Source organism: Sturnira hondurensis, unplaced genomic scaffold (assembly GCF_014824575.4).
Source record: "Sturnira hondurensis isolate 20B ecotype Veracruz unplaced genomic scaffold, ASM1482457v3 Scaffold0021143, whole genome shotgun sequence".
NCBI lineage: Eukaryota > Metazoa > Chordata > Mammalia > Chiroptera > Phyllostomidae > Sturnira > Sturnira hondurensis.
Genome location: NW_028093774.1, coordinates 23,207,986 through 23,235,369, shown reverse-complemented (window position 1 = coordinate 23,235,369; position 27,384 = coordinate 23,207,986). Strand labels below are relative to the sequence as shown.

Genomic DNA, 27,384 nt, shown 5'->3' with positions numbered 1-27,384 from the left:
ATGTTATTCAACAAAAAATTGTATATGCAGGTCTCTGTTACAGCACAATCCACTGCCTAGATTTCAGTTGACCCAAGCTATAAGCAAAGAAGTTAATTCTCATTTATCTTCCATGTTTAAGAAGATTAATCATAAGAAATTTTCTATAAAACCATAAATATCATTTTCTACCATGTACACTAAGGATTTGAGTGGATAGCTCCAACACATACTTCTGTTTCTCTTTTCATAGCCTGGAGGAATGCTACGAATTCACATAAATGAATTTTTTAAGTGACTGAAGCTCACTCTCTCTCTGCCAAACCCCAGACTCCAGAGGCACCTTGGTGGCCTGCAGAGTCACACCTGCTCTTCTTTCCTGCTAGGACAACCCAGAGTCTGAACGGATAGGGGAGCCCGGAGGTCCTCCCTGCAGAAGGTGGTGGGATCTTGAAGTACACTTGAGTGCATGCATGGCAGGTGACTGAAGGTCTGGGGTAGCAGTTCCCAGCTCTGGCTGAATGTCAGAATCACCTGAGGAGCCTTAGGACCTTAAAGCTGCCAGACTGCTCTGTTTTACATCAGTCTCCCTAGTGCATCCGACAACTCAGCCAAGATACTAAGTTCTCGTTGAAGAGCTGTCTTGGGTCTGTAACCATGATGTGTCATATAATTTTCACCACTATACGTCTTTATTGGTAGTGATTCTGATGAATCTCAGAGACAGGGAGACTTGGTAAAGGGTGAGACAGAGCTGGCTCCTCTTCAAGAAGGCCTGAGGCGAGCAGACTCCTGGCCTCGGGGAGGTGGTGGTAGCTGGAAGGCAGAGGGAGCAGGAAGCCAGATCTTAGAGCCCTCGAGCCTTTTCTGGTTTTCCTTTCTTTTCTCTGTGTGTGTGAGTAGGGGGGATACTGTTTTGTTTCCTGTTTATTAATTTAACGTGAACAATTTCCCATGTAAATATCTGTTTTTTTTATTTTTATTTTTTATTTATTTATCTTTTTAGAGGGGAAGGGAAGGAGAGAGGAAAGAAACATCAATGTATGGTTGCTTCTTGTGCATCCCCTGCAGGGAACTGGCCCCTGCAGGAAACTGGCCTGCAACCCAAGCATGTTCCCCGACTGGGAATCGAACCGCGATCGTCTGGTTCGCAGGCCTGTGCTCAGTCCACTGAGCTACACCAGCCAGGGCCTAAATATCTGTTTTTTAAAAGCATGGTTTTTATTGGTTGCTTTGTTGGCCATACGTTTTCTTTTCTTTAACTATGTGTTGAAACACTGTGTAGGAATTGGCTTGGATGCCTCTCAGGTAGAGTGGACGTTGAAGGAACCTCTTTTGGGTTCCCCCAGAATGTTGACTTTATTGTTCCTATCACACTTACCGTATCTTGCATCATGTAGTTTTTTCACAAACACATCTCATTCTTCGTCTAGCATTTATTGAACCCTTCCTTTGAAGAAGTACTGTCTATAAGACTTCACAATACGAAGGCAATGAAAAAGAAATAAAAACCAAAAACAGTTCTGTACCTGCATTCAGCATACTTAGTCGGTAGCCTGGAGAGATGCAGACATTATTAAGATAATCTCACAAATAAATATTAACTTACAACTGTGTTACATGATTTGAAGGAGAGGCAAATGGTGCGTATGAGAACAGTGCAAATGAGTAAGAACAAGGCGTTTTATTTGACTGCAGGTTAATGTGATCCAAGTCTTGTGCTTCTGTAAGGTCAGTGCAACCGAAAAATGCCTCATACGCTCCAGGAACCTGCTGTGCCGGAAGCGCTCTGCTGTGGCTGAGGACGCTGGGGTTCTTTGTGCCCAGCCCTGACCACCTAGAGCAGTCAGAGGAGGGGTCCCCACTGAGGGAGACGTTAGAAAGGGCTTCAAATGGTGTCTGGGTAGAACAACTGCAGCAAGTGATTCTGAGAAGACACAGGGAGGACGTTTTAGCTGTTGCCCAATATGCAGTCATTGATCAGGGTATATAGAAGGGATTCTGACAGTCATGGGTCAATGGGAAGTGGGTTTGGTGCTCTCTGCATTCTAAGATTTCACAATTTCTAGATGATCTGAAGCTGTTCAGTAGCCAGTGGGTACCAGGAAGACCCTGACGATTGTTTTCAGCCTGTGTAATTTAGGTGTGGAGGAAGAGTGTCCACGCCCCTCCCTGCCCGGTGACCCCTCCAACTCAACCTTCTAGGCAAGAGAAAGCCATGGAGGCTTGGGGACCTCAGGGAGAGCTGTGGTTCCCAATAGCCAGTGTCTCCCAAGGACAGGCTCCTGCAGGTAAATGAGTCAGGGACTCCCCGTCGTAACCCATAGGATGGCGTCTGACTGCCCTCCAGGGTATCAGGCTGTCTTGCTTCCTTGCGGACTCCTCTCTCTCACTGTCTCTCCTTGCCAAGCCTTGTTTGTTCCAGTGAGTGGAGACTCCTTGCATAATGTGACACTCTTGTCCTTTGGTGCCCTTGCTGTTTCTTTGTCTTAAACACCTTTTTATTATTGAATAAGTTATTATTATTATTATTTTTTAGGAGCAGCTTATATGTTAGTATCTGTAGTTTTCTGGCTTTGTAGCATTACTTTATAGTGTACATTTCTGTTATAGTATTACTGAATTTTAAAATTTAATTGTTTAGCTTGCTTCTCTAGACTGTAAAGTCCTTGAAGACACGGACTAAGTATTCTGTTTGACTTTTCAGTATCTAAAAGGCACTCAGTAAATGGCACATCCTGGGCATTCAGAATGAGTGATATAGTTCTCATTTGCTTTATCATATTGAGGACTTATTGTGGCTTTGGCTTTGGAACTTATCATAAATGAGATAAATAGTTGAACTTAATAAATAGTTGATTAAAATCTTAAGACGTACAGAAGCATGGTTTTCTTAAATTCTTTTTTTTAATTAATTATTTTTCAAGTACAGTTTTCTGTTTATTACTCAGATGCCAATATAATGAGGGGTTTCTAGTTTCTGCTAAAAGCATTTTGGGTTATCTTCTTTTAAAACTCCTTCAGAGCTATCAAATTGTTGTATTCACATTTTCATGAATAACTACATCTTAATGAGGATTAAGAAAGGGTAAGAAAAATGGAAAATTACTGTTTTTTGGTAATTTTGGTAAAGAGGTGATAGGTTCTTATAGAAGAATACAAATATTTGGGATTGAAGGAAATCTGTAGTAAGAAATGTTTCAAATAAAACTGAACGTGTGCTTTGTACAACTAAAGAACAGACTGTGTTCTGATCTGATGCAGAGCTCAGAGTCCGCAAAAGCTGATTTCTGAGATGTTACTGGGCCACATTCATGCTGGTAGGACTTGCTTTAAAAAAGTCTTCATAATTCATCAACACCAGTGGTCTGCTTACCCGGGGCGCATCAGACCTTGGAACATCTGATGTGCTTAAATAGACACTTCTAAACATTGATGTCTTCTAGCAAATCAGTTGTTACCATGCAGTGACAAATATATTTCCAAGCAGACGAGTAATTTCATAGTGTAGTAGGCGAGTCCGTCCCCAGCTGGTAAATTATTAGAGCAGTGCTGTCTTCAGAAAGCTGCGAGCTCTGTGGCGTCGCTGTTGGCAAGGGCGGATGAAGGTGTTGAAGCTGGTCAGATCCTCCTATAGGTGGGGCATAAGACTTGCTACTCAAGTTTGGTTCTTCGTTCCCAGCCAATGTACTGTCCTGGATTTCTTCAGGGAGTTGTTCTACTAGGTGCTAATCTGTTTTGCTTGCAGCTTCCGGATGATTCTAATCAGGATAGGGTATACCCTCCTTAGTATTCTAAACAACTTTGGTTGCTCTGTTCACCAAATTGCACAGTATTTGTTTTCAAACATTGATTTATTGAATGGAATCTCTGTGAGGGACTATTATTTTGTAAATTGGCTTAAGTTCTCAGAATATTACTGATCTCTTGTTCTGTTAATCTACTCTCTAGACTTGATGATTGATACTCAGATTTTTATTTATAAGAAAGAACTTTGTACTTGAGAAGCCTTCTCTGGTGTGACTATCTCCCTCTGTTCAAATTTGTTCTGTTCTGTCTCTCCGGCTATGTCCATCGTTTGTCAAATGTTCAACTTAGTTCAACCAGTGAGTAAAGTTACCTTCATCCAGAAGCAAACTATTTAACTGAGTGTTTGAATTGAGTGATTTGGATCTATGTTTCAGCTGAGGGATGTGAATTCATATTGAACTTCCTGAAGCTTACAGTTGAGCGGGATGCTCAAAGCACCTTCTGAAGTTAAAGTAATTCCTCATTAACTCAGTAAGAGAAAAGGTATTGTTCTTTACGTCACCTGATAGTTAAGTAATAACTAGAAAGATAGGGAAAATAATTTGTGTGATTTACTTTGCTACTGACTCATAAGAGGAAACTACATTAGAACTTGTCAAAAATGATTTTCACCTTTTTAATTATGGATAAGAAGTTTGAGGGTTTTAGTCATGTTTGGGCTGCATTGTATGATAGAATGCTGTTGAAGTATGAAAGAAAAAACGTGGGGGCTAATTATACACAAATGTGCAGTTATTTTGGTCTCTTCAAGATGAAGCCTGGAGAATGGCCTTAGGAAATTTTTCTTAAAAAGAACCCTCAGCCTAGAAATAAACCCATAAATTTATAGTCAGTTAATATTTGACAGAGGAAGCAAGCACATACAATGTACTAAAGATAATTTATTCAATAAATAGTGTTAAGAAAATTGGATGGATATGTGTAGAAAAATGAAACTAGACCACCTTCTTACACCACACACAAGAATAAATTCAGAATGGATTAAAGACTTAAATGTTAGACCTGAAACCATAAAAACTACAAGAAAATATAGGCACCAAAATCTCAGACACTGCTTGTGGCAATTTTTTTAACCTGTAGCAATATTTTATTGGATGTATCTTCCCAGGCAAGGGAAACAAAGGAAAAACAAAACAAAACAAAAACAAATGGGAATGTATCAAATTAAGGAGTTTTTGCGCAGCAAAGGAAATCATCAACTATATAAAATGACAACCCACAGAATGGGAGAATATATCCTCTGATACATCTGATAAGAGGTTAAAATCCAAAATTTACAAAGTACTTACAAAACTCAAGATACTCAAAATTCCAAGATACGGAAGCAGCCCGAGTGTCCATCAATAGACGAGTAGATAAAAACAACTATGGGACATTTACACAATGGAATACTACTTGGGTATAAAAAATAAGAAAATTTTACCCTTTGGACAGTATGGACAGACCTGGAGAACATTATATTAAGTGAAACAAGCCAATTAGAGAAAGACATATACTGTATGATTTCACTCGTGTGGAATCTAATGAACAAACTGAACTGGCAGGCAAAATAGAGACAGACTCAGACAGAGAGCAGGCTGACAGCTAAGGTGGGGTTGGTGACGGGGTGGAGGGATGGAGCCAAAAGGAAAAAGGACTCGTGGACATTGACAACAGTGGTGATTGTGGGGGGAGGGGAGTGTAAGGGGACTAAATGGTGATGGGAAAATACGATAAAGAAAGAATCCTTGCTGATCCATCATTTTATCAAGTCAGTATAATTCAGATATTATCAGTGAAGTAGCTTTGACAATGGTGAAGAACAGTATACTGAATTTTGGCACGTGTGAAACCGCCAGGCACAGAGCATGTGCTGCCGGTTCAGTTCTGCGTTTTGCTGCACTGGCAGAGTCCAGTCCCTCTTTGAATTCTGGGGAGTCACGTGCTATGAGTGCTGATTCCTCACGCACGTGATGAGCGGGGCTTCTGGACTGATAGTTAAAAACGACTCAAGTGCCGTCCTGCTGTCCTTTCACTGGGACTCTGTGTCAGCAGCACCAGGCCCGTTTCCCTTGGCCCAGTACCTGGGGAGATTTATGTTTATTAAGTACTAATGATGTGCCAGGTACTTGCTAGGTATTCAAAATATGTTATTTCAGTTAAGCCTTTTTACAACTTCAGGATTATGGAGTTAGTCTGTGCATTTCAGTCACGGACTGGTAACTTGTCCAGGGACACACTGCAGGCAGGTCTGACGCTTGGCTTCCTGTCCAGGTCTGATGATGGGCTTGTGCTTTTTCTGTTCTGCTACGATATTCTGGGCTTGAAGAAGGAAACACAGTGGCTAGAATAACATTTTTGCTTTCTCTTTCCTAAGGTGTCAGGATCTTTCTGCATTGTTATCATCAACATTGTTATTAAAAATACCTATTCATTCATCCATCAACCCCAGCCATGTAGCCATCCATTCATTTATGCATCCAGCAGATTTTTATTGAATACTTACTGTGTGCCGGGTGCTGTTTGAGAACCTGGAGCTATGCTGGTTTCCAAGCTCTCTCTGGTTTCATAAAGATTTTACACAGTTACCCAAAGACTCATTTGTTACACAGTGAGGATGAGGTGTGAGAGCCTGGAATTATAGGAGGCCCTCAACAAGTCTTAGCTTATTTGCCTACCCATGTTTACCTAACATGTAGGCCCTGGCCAGGTATTGTCCCGTTTGTTCGTTGTTGCACGTTGCATTGTTGACTTGGGTGTCTGTGTTTTTCATAGTTCAAGATCAGTCTGTTCATTTTTAGAAACCAGCATGTCCCACAAAGAGGCTTGGTCTGAGTGGTTAGTACCCTGGTACTGAAAGTAACAAGGCGGCCTGGTGGACAGACTTCCAGTTATAAGATGAACGTGGTCTGAGCATCTGATGTTCAACACGGTGACTGTAGTTGGTCACACTGCATTGTGTAATTAAGATGTGCTAAGGGAGTAGAACTGAAACCCCCCACCCAAAGGTGGGTATGTGAGGTGATGGACGCGGTAATTAACTGGGGGAATCCTTTCACAATGTGTATATACAGGGTGGGGGAAAAGTAGGTTTACATTTGTTCATATGGAAAATAATACAACAGTTAATAAATAGTAATACAAGAATAAACTGGGTTTTGTGTACTCACAAAGTAATACACTTTACCTACTTTTGCCCCACTCTGCATGTCAGATCATCAGGGTGTACACTTTAAATATCCTACTGTTTTGCCAAATACTCCTCAGGAAATGTGGGGGGGAAAGGAGGGCGGCATGATAAAAATGATATAATTTTTTGTGAGAATATTATCATTGTAGCTCTTGTATTAGGCATTAACCCTGATTATGTTGTGTGTGTGTATGCGTGTATATATATATATATATGTATATATATATACACATACATACACACTTTTGTATTGTTTTGAGTAGGATTGTTAATAATTTATCATATATTACATTACATGTACTATTTTAAAAGGTTTAAAGGTTTACTGTATTTTAAAGTGTGATGTAATGAGTTAGTGCTGAAACTCATTTAGTAGAGCAGGAAACATTCTCTTATGAAATAAATTCATCAAGCCAATGCTATTCATTATGGAGAACTTGAGTTAGTTCTATTTTTAGAATGTTTCTTTCATTGATACCTTGTCTGTTTTGATAATTCTAAACCATTTACTATTTATGGATCTTTCACGTAAACCAAACTGACACATTTCCAAGTGAGCATTTGTAGCTGAGTCTATTTCTAGGACTGGTTTATGTGCAGCTTACGGATGATTCCAGACTTACTACGTTAACTAGTAGCAATCTCAAAGACCAGTTAAATGGAGCTTTAATAAAAATACTATTTTTGAAAATAGTGTAGTGACTCGTTTTGTGGTGGTGTAGTCCCTCACTTGGACAGTAACGCCACTGTGCTCTCGAGTTTGTTAAGAGATTTTGGCTGATTTTGGTTCCATTTTTCTCAGTCATCACATCTAATTGTTTTTTAGGTGTTGTCAGTTTTATCTACAAGTCTCTCTTAATTCATTCCCGTCTCTGTTCCCACTCGGTTCAGCCCCGATTTCTCACCTGGGAAATAGCAGCAACCTTGCTCTCAGTGCTTCTTTATCAGCACCTTCCCTCTTTTAGGCTCTCTTCCACTTCACTGTTGAACTTGGTTTTGGCGGTGGGGGGTCGGAGAATAAAATGTGTATGTGTGTGTTTGCAAACAATCTGAACGTAACACTCCCTAGGACACTCTCAGTGGTTCCTGTTGCCTGTAGGGTGATCTCAGCTCCTTAGCAGGTTGTTTCAAAGCTCCGTGGGACGCTCCAGCACTGATCCCTCAGTCCCCCTCGCCTTCCCAGCTAGTTCCAGTCAGGGAGTTACTTTCTTTGCAGTTTGATTGTGAGCACTGATGCTTTGTTGGCATTATTTGCCAGGTATGGTGTTCAGACTCTTTTGTCCAGGTAGCTCTATAAATGTAAAAGCCACTATTTCATCTTCTTCGAACATCTTATGTAAGTACACGATGAAACAACCCTATCATCTAAGGGAGCAGTGTTTGCATTCTGCTTTATAAAATCATTATACAGAATATTTATTTAAATATTTTATTTATTTATTTTTAGAGAGAGGAGAAGGGAGGAAGATAGTGAGGGAGAGAAACATCCATATGAGAAAGAAACATTGATAGGTTGCCTTCGTATACACCCCAGCCAGGGAGGGACCGAACCTGCAACCCAGGTGTGTGCCCTGACCGGGAATTGAACTGTTGTCCTTTCGCTTTGCAGGACAGTGCCCCACCAACTCAGTTACACTGGTCAGGTCTAGAATATTTTATTTTTATTGAAAAGCTTATGGCCTAAATTGAATGAAATAACTAAAATTTAATTGCAGTTCTTTAGACCAATGCTTGAAAGTTATTTTCCAATTTAGGCATTGTTTGAATGTTCTAAACTGTTTTTTGCGTATGTAAAGTTAACTTTTCAAATGCATCATTAGATTTATAGCATTTACTTTTGCAGTAAGACATACTCACTTATTCGGAATGTGTGAGGAGACAGATGTTAACTAAACTTACCGTGGTATTCATTTCCCAGTATATACATACATCACATCATTATGTTGTATGCTTCAAACTCATATAGTGTTATACATCAGTGATATTTCAATAAAACTGGAGGAAAAAACCCACCCATACTCGCTCACTCGCTCTGCTAGCCTGCCTCTTCTCGAGCAGTGAACATGATCACCGAGCCTCATAAGGCTTGGCACCACTGTCGGTTTGCAAAACATGCTCAGTTATACTTGAGCCACCTGATAGAATTGTAAATCCTCTAGATTCATCTGAGTACTTCTCTGTCTTTGAAGGTGACTACTCACACTACAGGACTAACTCCAAACGTGGTGTTTGTGTGCTGATCACTGACGCCGTTGGGGAGATGAGATTTGATGGTCTTCTTGGTGGTCACGAGATGATTGATCCCACACAAGTACACAAATGCCAGAAATGACACTGAAGTAGGCATCTGGCTCCCTGGCTTTATGAAGGTCAAGGCCAAAGCTAGATGACAGACACTGAATGGAGAGTGAAGCCAATTCATCTCCCCTGGCTCTTAGAGAGAATTTCCATGCAGCCTTTAGAGTTTAAGTATTGCTTTGTGTATTTGATATTTAAAATGTGTTTCCATGGTGTATTCTCTTTGTTTTCTCAAACACTGTGTGCACTGAGCCTTTTCTGTCTTTATTCTGTTTCCTCACCTGAAATGCTTTCCCTCTGTTCTCTTTGCCTGTTGGAAACTTACTCATTTTCTTCCCTCATCCCATTGAGTTCATCTTCTAACCTTTGTGTTCTTTGCTGTCTGTGAAGTTGTACCTATCAACACTGTTGTTTGTATCATTGCTGTTTTTCCATATTGTCTCCCCTGAATTAGATGGTAAACTTTTCAGAAGAGACTGTGGCTTTGTGATCTTTGGAATTCAGCAGTGTTTCGCTGAGACCTTTATACCCTACCCTGTTGATGTTTCAGTGTTTGAATCAAAGTAGATACTTGTTTTTAAACACAGCAAATAATTGTATCTCCATTAAGATTTGATTTGCTTGGCCGGTGAGAGTACAGATGGATCTCAGTTTTAATTGAGGCTGTGCAAGCATAACATGCATTTTTGAGAGTAAGGAAAGGTAGGTGAGATTTTCTTTGTCGTTTTTAGGTCTGATCAGTTTGTGATGCTCGTAAAATGTTCCTTGATATGTACTCGTCCTGCTTCAGCTACGAACTCTTGCATTTCTAGTTTGTTTCCTTGTTAACTGAGCATTTCTTAAATTCTGTGGAAGGAAGAGGGGGCAGTTGGCTGTCTAGTTGCACTGTCCAACCCGTCTGTTTCCTGCGTGTGACAGTTTCCTCTTCTCGCTTTTGCCTGTGGAGTCGAAAGCACCTGCACATGTGGCTTCTGGTTCTTTCAGTGAGAAGAACTTTTCCTTTTTTCAGGCCACAAGCTTGCCCTTAATATATCTTCTTGTCACTCAATACCCAAAGTGACGTTTTCTGGTGTGAAGAGCAGGTGGCACACTTCGTAAGGTGTCCGAGAGCCTGCGCCTTCCTGTGGGGCGTTAGGACTCTCTGTTCTGGGTGGGCGCCATTTCAGGAGGCGAACCTTTTAAAGAGTTGGTCTGACTGCTCTGAGGGAAGTGATCATGAATAGAAAGGAGATGAATGAGGAATCCGGGGCAGTTGTCTAGTTGAACGATAACAGTGACTTGGACCAATGTGGCGACAGTGGATAGATGGAGAAGAGGAAAAGATTCAAGTCGTCTTTAGGGGGTGGGATTTACAGGTGTTGGTAAGATGGGTATGGGGAATGAGAGAAAGGAATGGAGAATGAATCCTGTATTTTTGGCTCAAGTAAATGGGTAGATGTGACTTTAACTGAGTTGGAAGCCTTAAGATGAAGATGGTAAGCCTGTAAAAGGACTTATTTCCTGTGTCCTGCCACTGCAGTCTTTTTTTCCAGCCCCTTGATTTGCTTGCCTCTCTTTCTCTGTAGAATTTTTATGCTTACAATTGCAAGGCAAGGAAGAATAAGTAGTTTGTGCAACTTGGTATCCAAAGAAGCATTGGTGTGTACTTTTCTGGGAAGAACATTTTTCTTATGTCTTCATGAGTTGTAAAATCCATTAAAGTTAAAAAATACAAGTCTTGAGTCCCTTTGATAAGTGGGTTGTCTCGATTACATTAGCTTGGGAGGATTTCTTTTTCAAATAGCTATATTGATTTTTTACCTAAAATTTATTATCTGGGAGTTTATAATAAAACTCTTTAATATATTTCAGGGTTTCCCCTTTTTGATGTTAATGTAATACATTTTTAATTTATTTTTTACATCTTAAATTTCTTTTAAAGCTGGGCTATTCTTCCATAACTCACAGGGATAATTACTGCTTGCCTTGTGATCATGTAAGCTTAGAACAGCAGGATGGAAGAAACAAATGCCTGTGGATTAATTTATTCAGTGTGTTGACTGTGTTCAGAATTCCTCGGGATAACTTCTGGTGTCTCCCTAATACCAGATGCTGATTTCAACAGCACCTGATTGCTTTTCATAAGAAAGTGAAAAGCTTTGGGGAAAAAAGGCTCTGGCCTTGTAGAGTTCTGTTAAATGCCTTTTCTTTTTATCCTGTGATATTTATTTTGTGTGTGTGTGTGTGTGTGCTTCTTGTGTGCTTATTATATTGACAGGATGATTTTACATTTCTTAACCTTTATGTGTTGTAGATGCTTCTAGGCTACCACTTGAAGTTTGCATGAGTTTTGAATTATTTTTGTACCGTCTTGTGTGTATCCCTTTATTTCTTTTGTTCTGTACCATTTTCTTTGGTCTGTGACCTAGGTCTAGTTTTCCTCTTTGGAAAGAAAAAGTTGACAGGAAACGTAATATAGAGCTTAGCTATATATCTCCATCTATCTATCTATCTACCTATCTATCTATATTTTTTTAGTTAGGAGGCTCAAAATGATTTCTGATTGGATTTCTGCTTCACCCTCTGGAAATCAACAGTGGGCAAACTCATCCCATTTTAAAGATAGATCAGAAAGCGTGAACTCCGTTTATAAACCCTTAGTGCTGGTGAGGAAACACTTGCAGGTGGCATTTGAGTTGTTGTCATGACTTGAATAGACTCAGGAGATGTTTCCTCCAGAAGTGCAGTTCTTTCTGACATTTTGAGAAGATAAATACACTATCTTTTTTGCTTTTTATTTTTAATTTTTGCAGAGATCCATCTTTTTGGGTGTTACCAGCTGTGAAACAGCCCAAGGTTTAGGGGGGTGTTTAAGCTTCCCAAGATGTCTGGTCTGCCCTTCAGAGGAGTATTGTTGTTCTGCGTTACTGCCCTGTTGTTTAAAAAGGGCTCAACATTTGGTCACTGATTTCCTGTTTCATGCTGCACGCCAAGTGATTTGTAGTTTCACCATCAGCTGTGTTTGAAATTTCATGAGTGGGTTCCTGTCCTAGTCTTCTCTCCCTTGTCCCAGATTTCAAAACAAAACAATTAGTAATCAGATTTTACTAGGAGCCTTGGAGAGGAGGTTTTATTTAGTGACTGAATTGAACCAGAATTTGTAGCCTGTGAATGGTGATGGAATCGCTCCCTGAAGGATTGTTCATATTGTAGTTTCAAGTGTGGCCTAGGTGTGTGTCTCTACCGCTTTTCCTTCTTTCAGGAAGACTTTACCCCTGCCCCGGGTTGGGGCCTAGACTTGCCTGTATCCTGAGAACCACTCTGGAAATGGTTCAGAGACACAGAAGGAATCCGACCCTGAGAATCCTAACTGTTTCTCCTGTCCTCTTTCTGTTTGAGGACTAGTAGTGGATTTGAGTCAGAGCTGGGTTTGCATCTGAGCTCTTGCTTATTACATATATGACCATAGGCAACATGCTTAACCTTTTTAGGTCTCCAATTTCAAATGTAAATTTGAGACTGATAACGACCTCCTCATAGTTTGCTGATGCCCAGTTGTGTATGTCAAGGACTTTGCACCGAACACTTGCAAGTGCTCCCTAAGAACCAGCGTGCCAGCGCTACTTTGTAGCTACTTGTGTTCCTCCTGATCCTGTCTCCCCACCTCCCTCCAGAGATGACCACTGCCCTGAATTTTGTCTTCAGTATTCCCTTGCTTCTTAAAATTAAGTATATCTGTGAACAGCCTGTTTTTAGCTTTGCCCATTTGGGCTCTACAAAAATGGTATCTTCTTATGTACATGGTGGGGCAAAAGTAGGTTTACAGTTGTGAGTACACAAAACAGTTTATTCTGGTATTATCATTTATTAATTATTGTATCATTTTCCATATGAACAACTGTAGACTTCCTTTTGCCCCACCCTGTATAGTCTCTAATAAGAGTGCTTCATCACACCCAGCTGAGAAGAGAGCTCCCAGCTCTGTACTTGGCATTTGCTGATGGGGGTGGGTGTAGGGTTGCAGTTTTTTCTGTGGGATTTGGCTGTAATAGAGTGACTTACCTAAAACATTTCTGTATTTCCCTGGCTGGTGTGGCTCAGTGGATTAAGCACCAGCCTGTGAATCAAAAGGTCATGCCTGGGCTGTGGGCCAGATCCCTGGTTGGGGGTGTGTGAGAGGCAACCAATTGATGTTTCTCTCCCTTGCTTTCTCCCTTCCTTCCCCTCTCTGTAAAAATAAATAAATAAAACCTTTAAAAATGTTTTCGTCTTTCTAGGCTTCCCCCTTAGTGACCCTTTAGTTGCAGCAGGCATTTTCTGGTAGTGGGTCAGAGGTAGGGGCAGCATTGTGTGAATCCAGTAAGGAAATAAGTTGAGGTTAATGGGAGCCAGGTATATGCTCTTACAGGAAGAGGAGAGGCGAGCGTGAGCATGAACCTTGTGGTGCTGCGTTGGAATTCAGGGCATCTGTATGACTCCCGGTGTTCAGTACGCGTAGACAGATACAGAAAGAAAAAAGAAAGTGTGTGTGTGTGTGCATATGTGTGTGTGCGTGCATGCGAGTGTGTGTTTCTACTCACTCAGGTGACGGGCATAGTGATAACCCCTTTACGATATGCACATTCAGATCTTAGTTTCTGAATACCATTTTTCCTCACCACAGTGGTAGAAATGATCAGACTAGAAAATCACTTTTTGGTAGCTATCGTAGGAGAATTAATTTGGCCAACAATTATCCATGGAAAGGTCATTGAGCAATAGGACATTTGGATAGTCTAAAAGTATCACCTCACAAAATACTTACTAATTATAAAGTAACTTTACAGTGGGGAAATATGGCAGATACTACCTTAATCAAGTGATTTAAGCTCGCATCACCAGTCGAGGAAAAACACGGAAATAGTGTACCACCCGATAGCGTGCAGTGAGAGGAACTCTTCTGTGGCGTTCCTGCTGAGAACTCGTCGCTTGGGTCTAATCAGAGGAAACGATCAGATAGACCCGAACTAAGGCTCATTCTACAGAACTGGCCTGGAATCTTCAAAGTGGTCAAGGGAAGTTTCAGGAATTCTAGATTGAAATAGACTAATGAGATATGGATGCTCAGTGTGATGTGAGATATTGGGGTAATTCGAGAAAGCCAAATCTGGTGTGTGGGTTAGATAATGGTACTGTGTCAGTGTTAGTTTCTGGATTTTGGTGGTCATAATTTCTATAGTTCTGAGGAGAGTGTCCTTGTGTATAGAAATTACTCACTAAACTCTAGGAGTGACAGGCCATTACGTTGGGTACTTTCTCTCAACTGGTCCAAGGAAATCTAGTTCTGTGTGCACTTTTTTGGGGGGTAGGTTGGGCTGGTGTTATTGAACAAAACAAAACCCCCTTCTGTTAGTTGATGTAGCAGTTCAAAACTGTTTGCTTATCAAACAAATCGTTTGAAAGGTTTAAGGGGTTTGCTTCTCTGTGCTGCCTTGACTTACAACCGCCGATTTGTGCAGCTTCCCCGTACATCTTGATTGTTGTTTGCTGTTTGTTCTGCTCATAGCTGCTTCCCGTGGCCTCACTGATAACATTCTTCCCCCTGTCCATTCTCGTAACCTGTGCTTTGTCTTTGTACAAACTGCTTCTTTCAGTGCGACAGTACAGTCTGCAAAAATGTGACATTTTACTTTGTACAGTTCTCTGATAATGCGGCCTTTCATTTTACCTTACTGTGTCATGCTGTTCTTGTCTCCTCACTTCGCTAGTGAGCTGTTTAAGCTTGCTTTCTTTTTCACCATGCTGCACCTACCTCAGAACTGAGCATGTTTTAATAGGCTTCTAATAAAAAGTGTTGGGCTGGTTGATTGCTATCTTAGAATTTAGAGTTTTCAGAAAGTATTAGCAGGGCAAAGGGAATTTGGTAGACACCGTGGAGAATGTGATGCTGCACTAATCCGTAACCTAGTCAGTTCATGCCTGTGTTTGGGAATGGTTAGTCCCCAAAGGTTTAGGATTAAGCACATTAGAGCCAAGTTGGTCCTACTCTAAAAATGTGTGTGATTCGGAACTGGGGTGGGGTAGGTCTGGAGAGAAGGTTAATTGTCACAGCAGCCTTCTCTTTCTGAGAACGTCACGTGTCAGTTTGGGGTTTGATAGAATCTGTTTTCCCCCCTCAGTCCAGAAAATCGTGGGCTGAAGGCCTTGAATTGCCCCCCAGTCCCACTCATACCTTCTTTAGTAGAACTGAAGTCCATCCAGGGCTTGTTTTCCGTAAATGTGTTGGAGGACATACTTCTCTTCAGCATTTATACTGATTTTCATGTTTCTCAGGAGGATCAAGGAATAAAGCTTTTAAGAACCCAAAGTGGCAGTTACCTTGCACTTAGTACACTCCCACTCATGCAGACTTTTCTTGAGCGTTTTATTTTATTTCTTTTTCCTCACTGCCTCTGCAGTGCAGGTGGCCTTCCCTGGATTGCTTTTGACAGGAAATTGAGCAACCTTTATTTTTTGGAACAGAATACAGTTAGTACATTTTACTGCTGAGAGAAAAGAAAATGAAGTGTTTATGTTTGAAATTATAGGATGAGTTTTTATTTAAAGACCAATTTAAGTCCAGAAAAATGGAGGTAGGGGTTAAATTTTATATTGTGCACTAATATTTCTCAACCTTCTTTGTAATTTTGGAGACTCCTACTTTTTTTTTCTTTTCTTTCTTCTCTTCTTTTCTTTTTCTTTTTGTAGACAGAAAAGAAGGTCCAAAGGCCACAACATTACTTTGCTCAGTGAGACAAAAACTACTTTGTTTTGTTCTCTTGGCCACTGATGGATATTAAGAAGTCGTCTTTGAGCAGGTTGTTCTTTTTCTGGCTTCTGTACGAGGCTGCCGTCCCCAGCTGTCTTATTCCTCTGGTGGAGGTGTGGCCCCACCACGCTGCTGAATAGGCATCGTGGATCTAGAGGGTGCGCTAGCCCTGCCTTTGCAAAGGCACACCGTTCAGTAAAGCTCCCTAATGATCTCAGGTATGTCTTATTTGTGTAGTTAGTTAGTTATGATGTAGAAAGCAGTCAGACAGACATGAGCAGTGTAGGAACAGTAGGTCAGGTACAGAAGGTAACCAGAGCAGAAAGCCCCAGGTGCCTAACAATGGGCAAAACTGAGAAAACAAGTGTTTTAGGGTGGGACCTCACTCCCCGGCGGGGGGTGGGGGGGGCGGATCCTTGGTTCCCTGAGCCTGTTGCTGGCCATGCAGTTTAGACCCCCCTGACTTTTCATATCATTGGTCCTGCAATTTAGACTTGGACCTGACCTTTCCTCCCCTGGCATGTCGCTTGCCATGTGGTAGACCGCCTTAGAGGAGGGACGAGGGGGCAGGGAATAGACTCACAGGACTCCCATACAAGCCCTGGCATGAACACTCCCTTTGGCATTAGGCCCCCAGGACAATGAGGTTCTGGCCCACATCTAATCATCTTGCCTCAGGTCTGTTAAACCCAGAGACAGAGTTTTGGTCAAACTAGAGATAGCATCTAGGCCTCAGTTGCATTTCAGCTCCAGGCCCAGAAAAGCAGCAAAGCCAGACAAAGTGTCGCCATGGCTGACATCAGGACCAGCTGCACTGACTCATGACCCCCTACCCTAGTGTCAACCGATTACTTGAGAACATGACCCTAACAGGACGTACCTGGAGAACTGGTGAATATTCTATTGAGATCTTCCCTTGAGACAACCCCTAAATTAACCACTTTTGGAAAACAGATAAAACCTGTTAAGACAAGGACTCTTGAGCACACCCACGCTTCCCCCCACCCCCTTCTTCCCTCAGGCATGTGCGCGCTCTCTCTCTCTCCCTAGAGCATGCCCTCACCTTTTCTCCACCTTTCTCCCCTCAAGGTGTGTACTCTTTCTTGCTTTCTCCTGAGCTCCAAGGGTCCTTCTTTTGCTTCTTTAACTCATTTCCTGAGTCCACATGGCCCAGCCGGCTCACTTCTACCTCTGTGACTTTCTAAATAAACTTTCGCTTGTATTTGAGTCTTGGCTCTGAATTCTTTCTTAGCCAAACTCAAGGACTGAGGTCTAACTTTACCAGTAACATCTGACGTCGTTTTGCCATTAACAGTGCTTGCTCATTAACTATGACTAACCAAACAAAGTATATATTTTGAGTCTTACAAGTTTCTTGGCCCATTCTGTGGGTGCAGCCTGTAGGCCAATATGTAAAAAATGCAGGTTTTGTTATCTGGGATATCTGACTCAGATTATCCTTTATAGGTTTTTCATCAACGTTTTCTTCTGGTGTTTATACCATTTGAATATGGGATAGGAATAGGAAAGACCTGCAGCAGAGTCTTCCTAATCTCCGTACATCAGGTGTTAGTATGGGGACGTAGTGGGCCTTCAGTAAGTCTCGTTTTGCAAGCAGTTAAAGTGAGCTTCGAAGTACCTTTATTTTTGGCTGAATAAAAATGGGAGTCCTACTATCCAAGGTGATCAGCTGGAAAGAGGAACTTTCCTTTTTTCCTTCACCAGGTGTTGGGAAATTCTGTGAGTGAGACTGAGTTCTGGTTCTTCCTACTCTTAGCTTCTGTTTTATATGTTTTGGAACAGGGTTTGGAAGTTAAAATAGTTTGCACTACTGTGTCACCTCAGCAAAAACTTAAAAATTGGTTTCTTGAAAGCTCTTATGGGCATATATAGTCTGAGTTATTGTAATATTTTTAGAATAGGTACATGTACTGCAAATTATTAATATTGGGCATGTATGTGCATTCTTTTGACTAATAATAAGCTTAGTAGTCACAGGACATGTTTCTGACTGCAGTGGGAACCTATAAATTTACGCGAAGTGACCAGTGTGAGAACTGTGGGGTTTCTATACAGTCAGAATGGCCAGTTGCTTTGGGCCAGGGTTTCTCAGCCTCACAGTTACTGGCAGTTTGGGCCGGGTAATTCTTTGCAGTGGAGCTGTGCTGTGCTTTGTAGGATGGTTGGCAGCTTTCTTGGCTTCTGCCTGTTAAACACCAGTGGTACAGCCCCTCCTTCTGTTGTGACAACCACAAGTGTCCAGGCATTTCAGTTGCCCCCTGTTGAGAACCACTGGTTTGGAACAGAGATGGTGGACTAACTTCATCAAAATCACCTTTTTTTGCGGGGCGGTTTCTTGCTCATGTAAGTTCTTGGTTTTCTTCCCATCTGTCTAGATTCTAAATAGCCAGGTTTAAACATTTGTTGTGTAAGTGGGAGTGGTTATTAGTTGGCTTACATTCCAGTGGGTTGAACTGCATGCACATAGAGAGTTTCCAAATGAAAGGATTTTAGAGGTAAAGTGTAACATTTCAGTTATGATTTGATTTGTAGCAGGGATTTCCCACCTTTATTCCTATGAAATACAGTTGTATGTTCTTTCAAACTTAGAAAATAACTTATTATACTGAAGTTTATAATTATTTTAATCTAGGTTTTGAGAGAATACCTCAAGTTGGACTCCAAAGCAAGATTTACTGCTGACTTTGAAGTGGAAAAGGGTGAGTTGGTGGATTAGTCACAAGTTGTGTTGGGGGAAGGGACTGTCACGCGAATGTTCATTCTTAGAAGACCTGCTGCTTATAGCAACATTTTGATGTAGCTAATGTGGATCCTATATTTTCCCCCCCGTTGTTTTTTCCTCCATTGTTTTACTTCCGAGAGGCAGAAATGAACACAGAAGAGGGAAGCTCCGGTGCAATTTTTGGTTGTCATCTTTACAGATAAACTAGTTTTCTGGCTATTTAAATTAGTACTGTGAAGGTTTTTGTGTATACTTTTGCCTCCACTCCATAGTAAATGCATTTCAAAAAATCTTTTGTGTGTTTATTGAAATGTGATAGGAGTTTATACCTCAGCCCCTGTTCAAAATAAGAATCTTGTTAATGCTGATGCATTATTGTGTGATTTGGAACACCAAGCTTATCCTGAAAAACTGAGAGATAGTAGGATAACTTGTTTGATTGACATTTGTGTTTGATCTTGCAGCGGTTGCATTTGGGTACTGCTAGGTAGAAACCCATTTCTGTCCTAGGCCTCTCCTAACATTTTAGTGGACATTTCTCAAAATATTTTAATCAGTTATAAAAGGGTATTCTCACAGAGAAAAATAACAGCTTAACTTCGAAAGTGACTTTTTTATAGGCTGAAGATGCTGTAATATGCTAAACTCATAAATTCAGATAAAACAAGTGGTTTGGGGTTGCATAGGTTTCTTTGCTTTTCTTACTTTGTACTTCACCTTCACCTCAGCAAGGTGCTGAAACAAAGGCCTTGGGGTTTTCCTTATCAGCGGCTGTGTCAGGAGCAGGAGCCTGTTGCCTGAGGAGTCAGCTCTCCTGGAGCTGCGGCTTCCTGTGGAGGATGGTCAAGGTTACGGAAGCCCTCTGGGTGACCGGAGCTTTCGGAGTGGCTTGCTACTTCTGACGTCCCTGGAATTTCAGTTAGAGAAATTGGGGAATGAGTATCTCTGAAAATGTTTTAAACTACATTAGGGCACGTTCTTGGTAGCACGTGCTTGATCTTCCCAGCACCCATTCTTTTTTTAATATAGGTGGAATTTAGGAAAGAATTTTAGATCTCTGTAATTTTTATCCATGAAGAGCCAATGTTTTTTATTAGCATCACAAGGGAAAAACTGCCTTTGAGAGTGGGGCGTCTTTGGAACCATCAGGAATTCCTCCGTGGCGAGCAGACAGCCTGCAGGCTGCTCCGTGAAGGGAGCTGTGAAGGGAGGCAAATCAGTGCTTGTTGCTGAGGGGCCTCTGCTTTTCACCCCAACTTTGTACATTGTTTCCGAGATTGATTCTTTTTTCCTGAGAGCTTGTTCCTGGGAACTTGTGTAGAAATGTGCACCATCAGCGCAGTCTCTTAAGGTGTTTTAAACACTTCTAAATACATACTTGCTGGCTGATGGACTTGATAGACTTGAATGGGACAGTTTTTAGCACAGTCCTTAAATTTTAGCTTTACTATGAGGCCAAGCTTGTTTAAGCTTTGATGTAGTAGCAGCTACACCTTGTCTTTTGAATTAATTGCTTAGTTTAACAACCTAAGTACTTAAGTCACTTTTTTCTTAGTGACAGTAATACTGATGAGGCTGGTACCATGCAGCCATTAGGGCAAGCAGCAGATTGTTCTCTGAGGCGTTCATACTTGCTTGGGTCTCCTCAGAGGGTGGACAAGGAAGGCCATGTGTGGTGAGTTTTCTGCACCTGCTGGTGGTGTGACTCTTTCTTGGTCTCCTAACTATTCAGTCCGTCTTTCCTAAGTGCTCTCTACTGACGGGATGTCTAAAACAATTCCCTTCCTCCGAAAGAAAACAAAAGTCCAAAACAACACACACACAGAAATCAAACCCACAAAACCTTATTAAATCTATTGTTCTTATACCTTTATATTTATTTATTTTTTTTGAGTAGTATTGTTTTAGAATTATAAAATTTAATTAAGAAAACACACTTTTCCCCTCCCCTTTAAAAACTTTTAAATTGCTATATTCTTTGTAAATACCCAGCAAGAAACATAGAATGATATTAATTGATAGTGATCTCTAAATTATGCATTTTAGGTATTTTCCAAGTATTATATTTTAACTTCAGATTTTCCCTTTGTTATATAGATAATTATGTACTCATAGGTAGGTTAGCTGTTATTTAAAACTTTCAGTCATTTCAGCTAAGTTTACTACATCCCAGGCTTCGGATTTCAATGCAGGGAAATTTGGAAAGCTCTCCATTTCTTTCTTTTCTTGAAAATATAATAAAAAAATAACACTGATCACATTTACTTAGACTGGAATAATACATAAAAGTAAAGACAAACTTTTTTTTGTTTTATGGGAAGTTCCAACCATTTAGTAAGTGAAAAAAGAAAAAAAAATGCATATTGTTGTATTCCCCTAGACTTTTCTTGTGTTATATGTAGTGGTAGCAAGAAACCTAATAATCATAGTGCTTTCCATGGGCCATCCAGGCAATAGAACTACTGTAGTGGATTCAAAGTTCAGTTAAATATTGGAAGCCTGGAGCCCTGGCTGAGTTGCTCACTGAGTTGGTTAGAGTGTCATCCTGATACCCCATGGTTGTAGGTTTGATCCCTGGTCAGGACACAAACAAGAAACAACCAATTAAAGTATAAATAGAATGGGGAAAAATGGATATTTCTCTTTCTCCCTCACTCTCCCCTTCCCTCCCTCTCTCCCTCCCTCCCTCTTCCCCTTGTTCTCCCCTCTCCAAAACAATAGATAAAAATTTTAAAACAATGGAATCCCAGAAATCATTTATTCCCTGTCTCTCCAGCCTATCAACCCGTAACCTTACCCTTTCATGTCCACTAGATGCAACCTATCACTTTTCTCCTCATTATTCTTTTTTTAAATAAAGATTTTATTTATTTTTAGAGAGAGAGAAAGGGAGGGGATAGAGAGAAACATCGATGTGTGAGAAAAACCGATTGGTTGCCCTGCCTGGGAATTGAACCAATCACCTTTCAGGTGACGGACAATGGGCCACAACAGTCGTGGCCCTCCTCATTATTCTAACAGATGATATCTTCATTAAAACCTAAGAGCTTTACACATCCAATACAGTTTCCAGTGATGAAGACAGTAAAAAAAATAATAGTAAGACTTTGAATATATTAACTCTAAGAAGAATGTAACTCAAATGTTTACCTTGAGCAGACCTGTTGGGTTCTTTGGGTCAGCCTCAGCTGAAGTTTCATGGTGGCGCTGAGGGTACAAAACGGGGGCCACTTTCTGAGATAAATACTAGAGGAAATTGTATGGACTAAGTGCTAAGTAGAATGTGACAATATTAAAAATGCAGAGTAGCAAAGGGATGATTGCAGAGTTTTCTTTCTATCTTGGCCATGACTAATTTGAGTTGAGTTTGGCAAGCCTCAAGGTCACTTCAGAACTATTTCATTATGCATATTCATTATGCAAAGGTTCCTTTGTTCTTGAAAATTGTATGGACTTTTTTGGTCTAGCAAACGTTTTTACCAGCCTTTAGGACTGTGCTATGACCCCCTCACATGCACTGATGCCATTGTACCCTTTGTCTCTTTAGTACAGACCATTGCTTGTCACCTGGAAGACCTTCAGAAACTTAGAGCGCAGCCGTCCACACCAGATAGAGAGCTGCCTCTTTCAGTCTTACTGTAATGGCAAACAGGACACATGGAGGTAGAAATTGAAGTCAGTTGTCTTGGAGGAGTGCCTTATTTCTCAGCACAAACCTCACCATTTTTCTGAGCCTGGGAGTTGTGTGGGTGCAATTCTTTGTGATGCTGCTGTGTGACCCACTTTTCTGATGGTCTGATTAGAAAATTTAAAAATTTCTGATAGGAGTGATTTGAACAAAAGTCTTAAGTAAGGAGTCAGAAAGTAGAGAAGGGAGAACATGGTCTGTGTGTGTGGATGTGGGTGGAGGTCAGGGTGGGAATTTGTGCAAACTGTACCACCCACCCACTGCTGCTCCTGCCTGCCTTCCTAAGTTGGGTGGGTGGAAGCCTCTTTGAAGACCTGGCTTCTGGGACCAGATCATAGGGTGGAGCTGGAGGGTAAACTTGAGGGGAGTTTGCACCTGCCAGTTCTTCATGATATTCTGATGTTTCTGAAAGGGTTTAGAAAATTTAGTGTTTGTTTTTTTTTAAAAAAATTCCAAAACCCAGACTTTAATTAGTGTGTCAATACTGAAACACATTTTATATGTGAAAGGAAGTTGGAAATACCTTCACTGCCACTCGAGTGGCTTTCATCAAAACTAGGCAGGCAAAAGGCCGTATGGTGGTGAAGTCCACCGTGCCATGTTTTGGGGGTTTTGGTGCTCCTGGGGAAAGGGCTTTATTATGCTCTCTCGGAAATTATCGCTAAACAAGCTACTGGAAAGATGAAGAGGCTTGGGGAAAGCTGCTGCTCATATCTGCACAGAACACACCAGAGCCTCCAGGCCTCGTGATCGGGAGAGTGTGGGAGGTGTGGGTGTGCAGCCCTTCCACGCGCATCAGCCTATTTGGAGCAGGGGGTGTTCCCGAACTATTCTTTTTCTCGGCACATGCCTAGCTCTGTGTTCTTCTTGTAATGGTTTCCTTAATTTAAAAAAAAAACAAGGACTGATGGGTACTCTGGAAGGTAAGTAGTGAATGCTTACTGGAGAACTAATGGACTGACTTTCTTTTTAGGGAGTCTTTTTTTTTTATAAAGTCTGTAACTTAATTCAGTAAATGACCCTTTTCTGCTACTGACCTATGTGTTTTTCTCTGGTCAATTGGACAATAAATGGTTTGAGAAATTGACTAGGTAACATTGGATGGTTATTGGTCTTTGTAGGGGGGCCTCTGAGCATGTTCTAGCCCTAAAGCATCTCTAGCTACAAGAGGTAAGATATTCTGCTCTGTTGCCACTTGTTTCCTCCCTGGATTTATTAGTGGAACAACTAATTCAATTAAATAAGTAATTATTTGACACCTATAATACAGAGATTTTTTTTTACTTAGGATAGAAATACAAAAAGAAACTTACCTTATAACCAAGTTGTTTTTCTAGAATGACATAATTAAAAGTTGTTATTATAAGTTACCAAATGTAATAAGGCCTATAGTGGAAACACAAGTAAAATGCATTGAGGTGTCTGTAGAGGGAGAATTAAATCCCTGGAGTTGGTTATTGAAAGATTCATCTATGCATCTACCCATCCATCTATGAAAAGAGGAACATTTATTTCTCCAAGTAACCCAAGTAATTCATATTTATTATGCAATGTTGCTAAAAGGCAAATAGATAAAAGTAAAAGTCACCTAGTTCCTACCAGATCACTCAGTCTCCACCACCCAGAGGCAGCATTTTAACTTTTTGTTTGTAAGATTTTTTCAAACATGCATAAAAGCAGAGCGAATAGTGCAGTGAGGCTCCAGGTACCCATCATCTAGCTCAACATTTACAGATATTTGATTGTTCTTATTGCCTCTATCTTCCTGCTTTGATTGATTGACTGATTGGAGTTTTAGAACTCAACCCAGATACTATACAATGCCACATAACCTATAAATACTTAGGTTAGTATTTTTAACAGATAATGACTTAAAAAATTAATCACAGTATCATTAACCTTAATGGAATTAATGATTGTTCTTTAATATTACTTACTAGCTAGTCCTCTAGTCCATGTTCTTTTTTCTCCATTGTGTCAAAAATACCATTTTACAGTTAGTTTGTTGCAACCGGGGTCTGAATAGGATTAACATATTGGGTTGCATTCCTCTCTTTTAAGTCTTGATCTGTGACATTTTTTCTTCCCTTTTTTCATGCAGTTTATTGTAGAAGAAATGGGTCATTTGTTCTTTAGGACTGCTAATATTTTAATAGTTCTTCTTATGTAACCATGTATATATTTTAAAGGCAAAATTGGGATCATACTCTATGTGCTGTTTATAAGTTACTTTTTATATTTAGTGATATAATGAGGACATTTACTCTTCTACAATTAGTTTTTATTTTCTGTTAAATCTTATGACATTATAGTAACTAAAAATGAGGAAAATGCATTTGATTGTATTTAGAGCAAATCTTACATTAGTGTTATATATTACGACAACAAATTCCCTCCCTTCCCTCCTTCCCTCCCTCCCTCCCTTCCTTCCCTCCCTCTCTCCCTCCCCCCCTCCCTCCCACCCTCCCTCCCTCCCTTCCTTCCTTCCTTCCTTCCTTCCTCCCTCCAGCATCTGTTATGGGTAGATACGGTATCGAAGATGTATTTCTCTGATCTGAGAGTTTATTTTCCCCCTGAGGAGTGTAGATAAATGGTTGTGTAAAAGACAGCCTGGCTGAGGGTTTGCTGATGGGTGTGGGTACAGAGGAGGTGAGTGGTGTCCATCCAGACCCTGATTTTCTGGAGAGTCCACTGCACAAAGGGAACCCTCCTTATTATTGATATCGTAAGTTGACCTTTATTAAAAAGTTAAGTTTACATTCTCACATCAATGTAGGATACTGGTGGGGAAGGAATCCTAGGGGTTAAAAGGGAACATGACTGTTTTTGGTGATGTTAACATAATTTTAACATTTCATTAGTTTTTAATTTAGCACTGGTTACAGGGATATCTTTATTTCACCTTATTCTTTAACTAAGTCACTTAACCCTATAAAGTCCTTGTGATGTGTTTTTGAAATTAATTTTAATAGGAGTAATAAATGGGTCTAAACAGTTACTCCCCAGTTCCCTAGTCCCTTCCAGGTTCCCCTGCTAGCTCTCCAGAGGCAAATCCTTTGTTGGTTTGCTATTAAGTAAAAGTATTGTATTTTTGTGTTTTAAAACTTCACATAATTGGTATTGTATTGAATATCAGTAACTTTTTTTTCATTCAGTGACAAGCTTTGGAGATCTGTCCATGTTAGTTTGTGTAAATCTAGTTCCTCCTTTCAGACTGCTGCTTAATGTGTAGACTAGTCGCTTGCCTGTAGTTTTTAAATATTCTGTAGTTTTTAAATTTAATTTAATTTAAAAAATTTTTAATCATTTTTCTATTGCTGAACCTCTAGATTGTTTTTGATAGGCCCTGAGTACAAATAAGGCTTCAGAGATTGGCTTGCTCTGGGCTCTGTGCACATGGCCACACGTTTCTCTAGGCGGTCGTCGGGTCATGGGGAGCTGCAACAGAAGCCCCCATGTCATTTTCCCTGGGGGGCTCCCATCAGGAGTGAGCAGGTTCTTTTATTCCACATGTTTATCTAAAGAAATGGGGTGGGGCGGGAGCTAAATTTGGAGAGCTAACTTGTTTGTAAAGACGTACACTTCATTAAGTTCTAATATTAGTCTTGAAATTTTTCTTTAAGACTGGCTTTATTTTTCGACTGTATTTTGCTACCAGATGTGAATTTATTTATACATAGAAAATTCTGCCATTAAACAGTTAGAAGTAAATTATGATAATGTCCACTGAGCTCTTACATGAAAGTGGCACCTCGCTTGAGAATGTGTGTGTTGGAGTAAAGATGGAGGTGGGGGTTGGCCTAATTGCTTCCTAGGTGGGAAAGCCCCTTTAGTTAACTGCTCATCTCTGTTCTAATGGCTGGGGAATGTGTTGTATATTCAGCATAATAACACCACCTCATTATGGACAGCACAGGCAGAGGGGAATACATAATTAAGTGAGAGCCACCACACGGCGGGAATAGGCACAGTGCCTCCTTTGGTTTCCCGTAAAGGACATTCTTCAAAGTAAAGATGGTATACACCCTTTTCTTTTCCTTTGAGTGGTTGTCTGGAGTGATGGGGAAAGCTGATATAGCTCCATACTCTCTGGATCTCTTAAGAAAAGAATGTAAAGATTATTTTTGATTGATGATGGTCAGGAGATGTGATTTTTGAAGTTGTCTGTCTTCGTATGCTACTTCTTTCTCTATAAAAGTTATGCATATTTCCTTTTAATTTCTAAAACCCTGTAACTGGAGGCCTCATTGGGAGTCTGAGCCTCACTCTTTTCATCTGTCTAATGGGACTAGTAAGCCACAGGCTTCACAGAGTTGTTGGCTTCCTGGGTGCCACTGTGGTGCCTGATTGGAGGAGGCGATCTCTCAGCTGCACAAGACCAGAGAAGTCACTGAGTCCAACCTTCTGTGGCAGATGAGAAAACTGAGGTTAGGAGCGTGAAGTAACACTGTTCATCCCCCTCAGTTTCTCCTCATGGCCGAAGTAATCTTTGTCACACATCAGATCACTTTGTGACTCTGCTTCTTGAGAAACCACAGAGGCAGCTTTTACACACAGCGTTTTCCTTGCCTGGAATTTCCCTTTCTTCTTGCCCCCTGTCAGCTTCCTTATCCTCCTTTGAAACACATTCAAGTTCATTTCCTCAAGAAGGCCTTTGTGGCTGATCCTGCAAGTGGATATTATTTAGTATCATTCACTCAAGTATATCTTTCACTGTCGAAATTTGAACTTATTTGTATATATATGTCTTAGAAAACTCTTCGCTGTACCACAAACTGCTGGTTATTCAGGGAAAAGGAACTTCCTTAGAAGAATGCCGTATTTGTTAGCAGTGTAATTTCTGTGTTTTGAAAGAAAATGTCAACTGACAGATGTAATTAAACTCTCAATAAACACCTGTACCACATTTTTAGTGTATTAGCTCCTACTCA

The 27,384-nt window shown here is 40.6% G+C and overlaps 1 protein-coding gene across 7 annotated transcripts in view; it reads left to right on the top strand.

Annotated features, from left to right (window-relative positions):
* SIPA1L1 (signal induced proliferation associated 1 like 1) overlaps positions 1-27,384 on the top strand; it is a 328,871-nt gene that overhangs the window by 51,984 nt on the left and 249,503 nt on the right. For all 7 annotated transcript variants that reach the window (XM_037031572.1, XM_037031571.1, XM_037031573.1 and 4 more), the window contains one exon: positions 18,676-18,742. The gene's annotated coding sequence lies outside the window, so the exon portion shown is untranslated. The remainder of the gene's footprint in view (positions 1-18,675; positions 18,743-27,384) is intronic.